We start from the raw sequence: 9,885 nt of genomic DNA on the forward strand, positions 1-9,885 counted from the left end.
TAACCTCTTTAGCTAACAAAAGCTATTGTTCTACAGGGAAGAAAATAAGTCTACATATATGTGAGTCTCACCTCTTTACCTAAGATTTCATTGTTTTTTATCATGTTATGCCATATATCTTACAACCCCTTTGTTCTCTGCAACAAAGTATCATAAACATTGTTATAACAAAAAGGATGAAGTATTCCTTCTTTACTAACTGATTTTTTTTCCAACGGAGATTTACACTAAAATAATTGTACATCGTAAGACCTTCTTCACCACTGAATTTTACTTAACTCGACATATCTGAATTTTAAACGGAAAAATTTCAAAAGCAGGGATCTCTGCCAATGGGGACACGCATACTCCCCTGCACCTTACATCACATATTCCATGGCTGAAAATATTTGCAAGCACCGTCAGCACAGGGATTTCCATGCCTGAAGAAGCAATCATTAGTCAATAGGCGTGGGATTGAAAGCATGGCCTGAGTAAATGGTAGTCTTGTTTGACTACTATTTGTGAAGCACAATTTCAAAGGAAAAGGATAGGAAGATTAAGCAATCATTATTCAATGGGCATCTAACTGAAAGTACAGTTTGACGGCACTAAAGCAGAACCAGATCATGCAGACATTAATTGGCTATTAGAGATTGGGAATGAACTTGCAAAAGAAAGCATACAGGTGAATAAGAAATTGTCAAAAAGCAGACACTACACTGTATACATGATTTAAACCAAGGAAAACAAAGTAAAATCATGTAGCTATCAGTTCATTTTTAAAGATTGGTGCGTCGGCAAGCGATGTTGGTAAGAAGGTTTCTGTAAGCTGAAAAGAATTCCACCCCTTGGTCACAAAAGCCTGTCTTTATCTCCATCTTTAACCTATGTGCAAATGAGTGATGAGTTTCATGTGAGCAGCGCTACACACAGTAGAATGAAAATTGGCAGATCCTAAAATGGAAGGAGCATAAGGCTTAAAAATCGATATCTAAATCTATAAAATGACTAAATGAGCATCATTCGACTAATCACAACGACGGAGTATATGCGCCACTAACTGATGCCCCCGAGTCGTGATTTGAACATATGGAGGAAATAAGCAAGAGGAAATACATTTTAACTTGCTATAGCAAGCAAGAGGAATCATGACATATAGCAAGCAAGAGGAAATAAGCATCCGGTCATCAAAGATAACTGAAAATTACCCAATAAAAAAGACAATTGAGAATTTAAAAAAGAAAGAAAGAAAACACAGTTAGAGCACGGCAGCTGCGCTCTCGGGTGCCACGGCGTGCACGGTACACCACCACGGCGGTTGAGGGAGTAGGCGACCAACGGGTCCAACCCAGGCAGGGCAGCCCGCGCCCGGCGGCCAACGCAACGCAACACACGCAACGCACGCGCGCGGCGACAGTTCCGCTCTCGCCCGGCCGCCCCGCTGCGGCCGCCCGGTGGTCTCCTCACTTTCCTTTGTCCGTCCGCTCTCTTTCCCAATCATTCCCCTTCGCCTTCCCCTCTCGCCATCGCTTCCTCCGCCAGCCCAGCCCAGCCACCCCGCCCTTGCGCCGTGGGGTCCCCTACCCCCGTCCTCCACCTGCTCCGCTCCGCTGTGCGCACCCAACCCACGGCCCCGGGATCGGACCCCCGCCCCCAGATCCGCTCCGCGCATCCGACCTAGCTGTACCCTTGCTCCGCTCTTCGGCCGGGGAGCACCAGGAGCGGGCGAGGGCGAGGGGATGGAGGGCCTGGCGCAGCGCGCGGCGCTGCTGCGGGAGTCGCTCGGGAAGAGCCAGGCGGCCACCGACGCCGTCGTCTCCATCCTCGGCTCCTTCGACAGCCGCCTCTCCGCGCTCGACGCCGCCATGCGCCCCATCCAGCTCCGCACCCACGCCGTCCGCACCGCCCACGAGAACATCGACCACACCCTCCGCTCCGCCGACGTCATCCTCACCCAGTTCGACCGCACAAGAGAGGTACTGTCTGTCCCCCCAACGATCCAGCCCCCTCCCCTCCCTGCCCGTCGGCGACGAGAAGGGTCCGCCGGCGAGGATGAGAGGGGAGGCGGCGGCGGCGGGCGAGAAGGGCGTGGGCGAGCAGCGGGCGGCGTGGGGCGGCGGCGGCCGAGAAGGGCGTGGGCGAGAAGGGCGTGGGTGTCGGGGCGTGGTGGAGAGGTTAGCGAGGGAGAGAGAGAAGCGTGCGAGAGAGAGGGGCGAGTGGTGGGGTACCGCGTTTGGTTAGCGACGGGGATTTCGTTAACGATGATTTTCGTTAACGGATGTTTTAAACAATGGCATGATGGATAATTAAAGCGTAAAATATGTTTAGTATGTTGGAGGGATGTAGACCATCAGATTGCAGGTTTCGATGGATAGAATGACCTGGTTCTCCGCCCTCTCTTTCTTTTATAGTGGTAGTAGATTCTCTCTCTCACGAACAAAACAGTTTTTTGTCCACTTTATAAATATAAAGCCACACTACCGAATGATACATAATGCTAAGAAAACCCTCAAACATGCTGATAAAAGCACTACTATTCATCTCCAACAAAACCGCCTAGAATAAGCACAAGAGAGGCCAGACAACGCAAGACGCCATCAAGGCCACCGGCAACAAGTGAACACGTGACACCTAGAAAAAATCATTGGATTTCGTCACACCACCCCACCAAACTGTTGTCGGAGAGGACCCTCCGTCCTCTCGCTCCAGACCGAGAAGCGTTAACCGTCAAGCAGAAACGACCGAGAGAAGATTCCATCAAAAGTAAAAGATAGGTGCAAACATTAGTTGTCAGAACTGAGGTGTTGCTGGACGGAACTCTAAACCATCTCGAACATGCCCCAACGATCGAAAGACACCTACCCTCGCTACCGACACCCTCAAGAGGGTCACGATACAAAGCCCGCCGCCACTATGTCTGCCGAAGTGAACATGAATTTTCACCCTGAACGTTAGAAGGAGGAGAAAAGCCAAGGAGGCATCCCTAAGAGGATACCTCTTCAGACACCGGCACTAGCGAAGCCACGGCAAGGCTGATTGGGCCGTGGCCCACCCAGTGTTGGAGCAAAAAAAAATTGCACTTAGCCGAGCGGCCCAGCCTAGAACTGCAGATCGTCGTCGTGCATCACTGTGAAGAGGAGCAGCTGCCAGTTGCTGCCACTGAGGCACACAATAGCTGCAGTGCTGGCTACCGGCTACCATCGCAGCGCGCAGTCACACATGGCACCTAGTGCTCCCAGCCTCCCATCAGTCCCATGGCCGTCAACAGTGGTTCCGTGACTTTCAACAGTAACTCCACTTGCTTCGGAGTGGAGTTGTGAAGTGGAGGTTCTCCGAACAGGCCTAAGTATTTGAAATTCACTTTCGCTTCGGTACAACCCTCCTAATCACATTACCCTCTACTCCAGGCCCGGCCCATTTGATCTTTTTCTTCTCAGTTAAAAACTCAAAAAAAATGCAGCAAGGTGATTTGAATTCCTGCCCTCCCGATTGAGCGCAATTGTATTAACCAAGCGGGACAACTTACTCGACATGCCAAGTTTAGTTTAGTTTAGTTTTTTGAGAAAAACATGCCAAGTTTAGTTCTTTTATCTTCTTCAAATCAATGCTAAAAGCCTTTTGGGCCGGCCCATGTAAGGCGTGCTCGGTTTTCTTAATTTCGTTTTTCCTTTTTTTGTTTGTTTCTATTTTAAATAATTTTCTATTCCAAAAAGTTTCCAACTTTTAAAAAATTGTGCATTTTGAAAAAATGTTCAAGAAATCATAAAATGTTCATGGAATTAAAAAATGTTCACATATTTGGTGTTTTCAAAAAAAGATATGAAATTGAACAAATGTTAGGAATATCAAAAATTGTTCATGAATTTTTTATAATGGTCAAAAAAAAATTCAAAACTGTTCATGAATTACAAAAATGTTTGCTGATTCAAAACATCTTCACATATTTTAAAAATATTCGTGCAAAACAAAAAAATGCTCACGCATTTTAAAAAGGTTTAAAAAAACAACATACTCTCAGATGGGCCCTTCTCGCCTACCCGAACACTCAACATTGTATATTTTTGGACATCTTTCAAATGAGCCCAACTTTTGCAAGCAGGTTGGTATGCCCATGTTAGGTTTGGACGATTTCTCACACCGTATGCAAGTTGCGACACGTCCGACCATTTATCTGTCTTTTTTTATCAAGAAAGCACCCGAAAATGAAAATTTTCTCGGAAACTCAAACAACTTGGCATGGTGCCTTCAATTGGTCATATAACCTCATGGAAAACATTTCGGTTCATTGACGGATGCCAAAAGGCTCGCTCTCAAACGGACCCCTCTGGCCACCCGAACACTCTTCGTTGAACATGTTCTATTTTTGGACATGCATAAAATGACATTAATTTTTTTGGTAGGTGTGCATGCCCATGATAGGCATTCATGCCAGGTTTGAACGAATTCTGACACTGTATGCAAATTGTGTCACGTTCGGCTATTTATCGGCCATTTTTCACTGATAAAACTCCAGAAAATGCTAAAATTATCGAAAACCCACAGAACTTTGCATGGTTCCTTTCATTGATCATATAAGCTCATGGAAAAAACATCGGTGTCATTCAATGGTTGCCAATTTTTTTTGCTCTCAAACGATCCTCTCGCTTACCCGAACACCCTCCATTGTACATGGTATATTTTTGGACATGAATGAAATGACCCCAAATTTTGCCAGCACATGGGCTTGCCCATGGTAGACATTCTTTCCAGGTTCGACACCGTATGCAAGGTGCGTCACGTCCGGCCAATTATCGGCCTTTTTTCACTTAGAAAACATCAGGAAATGCAAGATTTGTTGAAAACTAAAACATATTGGCATGATGGCTTTAATTGGTCATATAAGCTCATGAAAAAAAATTGAATCATTTGAAGGATACCGAAAAATACACACTCTCAAACGGACCCTTCTTTTCTACATGAACACCCTTCATTAACCATGGTCTATTTTTTGACATGCATGAAATAACCCCAACTTTTTTCACCTGGGGCATGCCCATGGCAGGCATCCATATCATGTTTGAACGAATTCCAACATCTTATGCAAGTTGTGTCACGCTCAGACATTTATCGGCCATTTTTACCAAGAAAACTCTAGAAAATGCCAAACTTGTCGAAAACCTAAACAACTTGGCATGGTGCGTTGAATTGGTGATATAAGTCCATGAAAAAAATTGGGGTCACTTCAAGGATGTCAAGAAACAACGTACTGGCAAGCGGAGCCTTCTGGCCCTACCCGGGCACACTCCGTTTAAAATTGATCTAGTTTTGGACATTCTTAAAATGACCCCCACTTTTTGTAACCAGGTGGGAATACCCATGGTATGCATTCATGCCAGATTTAAATGATTTCTCACACTGTAGGCAAGTTGCGACACGTTCGACCATTTATCCATCTTTTTTGACCGAGAAAACTTTAAAAATGCAAATATTATCGAAAATCAAAACAACTTGGCATGTTGCCTTGAGTTGGTCATACAAGTCAATGAAAAAAAATGACCACAACTTGCGAGAAGGTTGGCATGCCCATGATAGGCAATCATGCTAGGTTTAAAATAAAAAAAGTATTTAAAATTATAATTTAAACATGTACTTAAAACTACTCTCTCCGTCCCATAATATAAGAGCATTTTTGACACTACGCTAGTGTAAAAACGCTCTTATATTATAGGACGGAGGGAGTATCATTTTAAGTTTTTAACATTAACTAATAAATACAAAGTGACAAAATTGCAAATAGTAAATGCTTTGCATAAAAAAACATTTAATTAATGTTTGGCGAAAAAATTAAAATCATAATTTAATAAAATCTTTAGAAGTGTTATTTTGGTATTCCGAACAATATTTCAATATTTTGAACTGGTTTCAAAAAGAATAAAGAAGTTCAAAAAGGGAAAAATGAATTAACAAAAAAGAGAAGAATAATGAAAAAAAAAGAAAAAGACGCTTAGGCCTTGACCCAACTAGGCGACTATATCGCACCCGTCGGGCACCTTTCAAGAAATGTTTGCAAATTTCAAAAATTGTTTAGGTTATAATTTTTCAGTTCAACAAAAAATGTTTGTATTTTCCAGTTTTGTTTGTAAGTTCAAAAAATGTCTGGGAAATTTATAAATGTTTGTGCTTTTCAGAAAATTCAGAAGTTAAAATATGTCCTTATTTTCAATTTTTCTTCACAAATTAAAAAAATGGGATTCCAAAAAAAATTTCCTGCTTTAAAAATTCTTCACAAATCCAATAAAAGTTTGTTTTTTCCAAATGTTGGTCAGATTTATAATTTTTTTCAAAAATGTTCATGCTTTTAAAAAGAAATCATGTTTTGATTTTTATTCATGTTTTTTCTATTTTTTTGGAATTTTCATATTTTTGCATTTTTATAAACTGCCTACATTTTTCAGAAAATGTTCGGAATCCCAAAAGTTCATCACATTTTTTTTCCTAAATTTGAAAAAGTATTCATTAAGAAATGTTTGGTGTTTTATAAATTATTTGCCTTTTCCCAAAAATATTCGGCATTTGCAAATTGTTCATATTTTTCTAAAAGAAAATTTTCAATTTTGGGGAATTGTTTTTATATGAACGATGTTTTGTTGTTCTTATATAATCCGCGCTGTTTGAAATCAGAACAAGTTGCTGGGTGGAGTGGTGGAGGCCCTGGGGCCATGAGGTCTCGCGTATACATACGAAAAGTCAGGTATGATTTATCAAAGGTCCATATTGCATTTATACTTTTTGTGAGGAGGTTGTATGTGTAAGTGCATATAGTGCCCCTTAGTGATTTTGGTGTATTGAAAACTGATAGGTTAAGAAAATAATGTGTTAATTAGTGTGCATAGGTTCTATAAGTCTATGAGGAGTTTGATATTTATGATGAAAGTCGACCCCTAATAATGAACATCTTCGGTTGGAGACTTATTTTCTTGAAGACTTTGAAAGTGAGGAAATTGGTGTGACCTTAAAGACTTTGATATTCATGCGAGGATTATGAAGCATGAAGACTTTTGTTTTCGTAGTTTCATTTTCTCTTTATTGTGTCATAGGAAACATCGTACTGTTAAAGGGGGTCGAGGTAAAACTAAGAAAAAGTTTCCAAGTGATGCTCATCTCAAAATCCTACACCTACCCAATCCTTCCGAGTGAAAGCAATCTCATATAGTTCAGTCAATTTCTTCAGTGACGGAGACGAAGATATTTTGGTCTCTGAGGAATTTTTTCTGACTAAAGAGTTAGAAATTCGCCAGTGCGGATTGCCTACAAGTGAGGAACATGATAGCCCTGAGGAATTCGATACTCAAATTTTCGACCATTGCTGTGTTATGCGCCAGCTGTCCCAAAATATCTACCCACCTAACGGTCATATCATTGAAGGGCATTTATGTCTTATCATGTCGGGCTGCTCCCTAGGCTATAAATAGCCGCCCCCTACAACCACTAGTTGGTTGGCTACTCTGAGAGAAATTGACACCTGTCATTGAGAGCATCCCATCCTTCAAGGACTTTGAGCGAAAATCCAAACCCGGACACCTACACACCCAAAGTGATTGAGTATCACTGAAGAGATTGTTCCTGTGTGGAACCGACGCTTGTTACCTTTGAGGACTGTGCATCCTCCAGATGGTTAGGCGTCATGGTCTAGAGCATCCAAGAGGAATTATGGATCGCCGAGTGACCGAGTCTGTGAAGGTTTGGAAGTCACCTGAAGACTTATCACGATTGATTAGTCGAGGTGTGTGTGATCTTAGCTCAAGGAGAATACGGTGAGGACTGTGTGTCCTTAGGTTTAAATACCTAGCCGCTCCAACCAGACGTACGACTGTCACAGCAGTTGGAATTGGTCTACCAAATCATCGTCTTCACCAAGCTACTGGTTCTATTTCCTCAACCCTTTCATTTCCTCATTCATGTGTTGATGTACTTGATCGTTACTGTTTGAAGACTTTGATTGAAGACTTTCTCAATTTCCTCAATCCTAGTTCTTCATTCACTTTGTCTTCAGCCTGCTTGTCCTGTTTACACTCTTCTTGTGCTCTGTGTATGTTTTATTTCATCATAATGACTATGCTACTGCTCTGTTCTGCATGCACCTGAGTACTTATTCCGCTGCTTGTAGTTCGCGACTTAGGAAATTCCTCGAGTTGAATTCCCTCAGTAACGAATTTGTAAAAATCGTCTATTCACCCCCTCTAGTCGATATAACACGCATTCAGTATGGAACAGGCGTGAACCTTTGTACATGATCTTACAATTTTGTAGAGACTTTTGCTGGCCCTGAATAACAAATTTGAGCACGAGGAAAGAGAAAACCGCGGTGGCCGACTAACAACTAGGGACACCCATGAAAAAAGAAGCTAGTGTGTTGACGAAAAGCGAAGAACAATGACGATGTTCGAATAACATGCGGGGATACCCTTGTAAGAGAGGGTCTCTCATTACCCTTTGTCAAAAAAAGAGAAACATGCAGGGACCGGGGGACATCGGCATAAAAGAGTCTCTCTCATTTCTAGCCATCTTAGTAAAGTTAGACATATGAGGTATCTCTCAATTTCAGTTGCTCAGCGTGTATTTTATATTCACAATATCAGTGCAATGTTATTAAATAAATGTTGTTATCATAAGGGCGAGGCTAATAGTATAGCCAACTAACTATATGTTGTTGTCACATGCCATGTCATTTAGAGCCATCACTTATACCAATCGCATAATAAGGTTGGATATTAGACTAATACATTACTTCACATTTTCTATTTCACTTTCTGCATATTTGTTATATTTTTGTAGAAACACGTGTAGAGATGGGCTCTGGCATAAGAAATACTCATTTCTTTTTTTTCTTGAGTAAACTATCCAACTTTATTGATATTAGACAAATACATCGAACCGAACAAAAATGAAACAACAAAGGGCCGAGATAAAACAACAAGTTGCATCAAAGTCCTCTGTAGTTATCTACATGTCCATCTCGTGCATCTTGAGTTTCACCCACACATCTAGTGAAGAAACTTCGTTCATGTTTGTTTTGGAAAATAGACAAGGCCAAATAATATTACATAAAATTAGTGCTTGCAAGTACTCCCTTACAAGGATAACAAATTTGTTACAAGTACGTTCTTGAGGAAAATAACACCATCTTCCTTTTGCATCCCTCAATGGCGCACCATGAGTGACACTCGTTGCTGCCTTTGGGCCTCCTTCTTACCAGAGTAACTTTGTTGGAACCCATGAGCTTGCAGAAGAAACAACCGAGAAATTGTCGATGTAGACCAGAAGATGCTAGCGACCGCGATGTAGACAGAGTGTCGTCTCAAAGAACCTGTTGCCTAGAAGGGCCAAAGGACAATCACAACTCTAGTTAGTCAGGAGGGGGACACAATCTCACAAGTTCACCGACAGAGCTGTATGTGATTGAGCTTCATCAAACGAAGGTGGAAATGGAGAACAAAAACACGCTGGAACATCATCCCCTCTACTAGCTATGTCGTCGTGGAAAAATGCTTCACACCGGGCCCGAATGCTCGGCGATCAAAACAATCCCTCGACTTGTCGATGCCCCTACAAGGAAGGACATCGACATGGGAAAAGTGGAGGAACCATTGTTTCCATCGTCGTCAATGCCTCAATTTCACTAACGATGAACAAGTAGAGAGCCATATGTAACACAAACCTAGCACACAGATCCAGGATCCTTCTCCTCCCTCTCCCCTCCTAAGAGTCTGATGGCGTCCAGGGGTACCCGAGGCGGCGTTGGTGGGTCGGGGAGAAAAGTTGGTCGCCTCCAGGTTGTCTCTGGTGGATTAGATGATTTGCCATGCTTTACCAAGGGTTGGATGATTTGCCCCAGGAATGTGTCAATGGCTAGTGGCCCCACTC

This window comes from Triticum dicoccoides, chromosome 4A, assembly GCF_002162155.2.
Source record: "Triticum dicoccoides isolate Atlit2015 ecotype Zavitan chromosome 4A, WEW_v2.0, whole genome shotgun sequence".
Lineage (NCBI taxonomy): Eukaryota > Viridiplantae > Streptophyta > Magnoliopsida > Poales > Poaceae > Triticum > Triticum dicoccoides.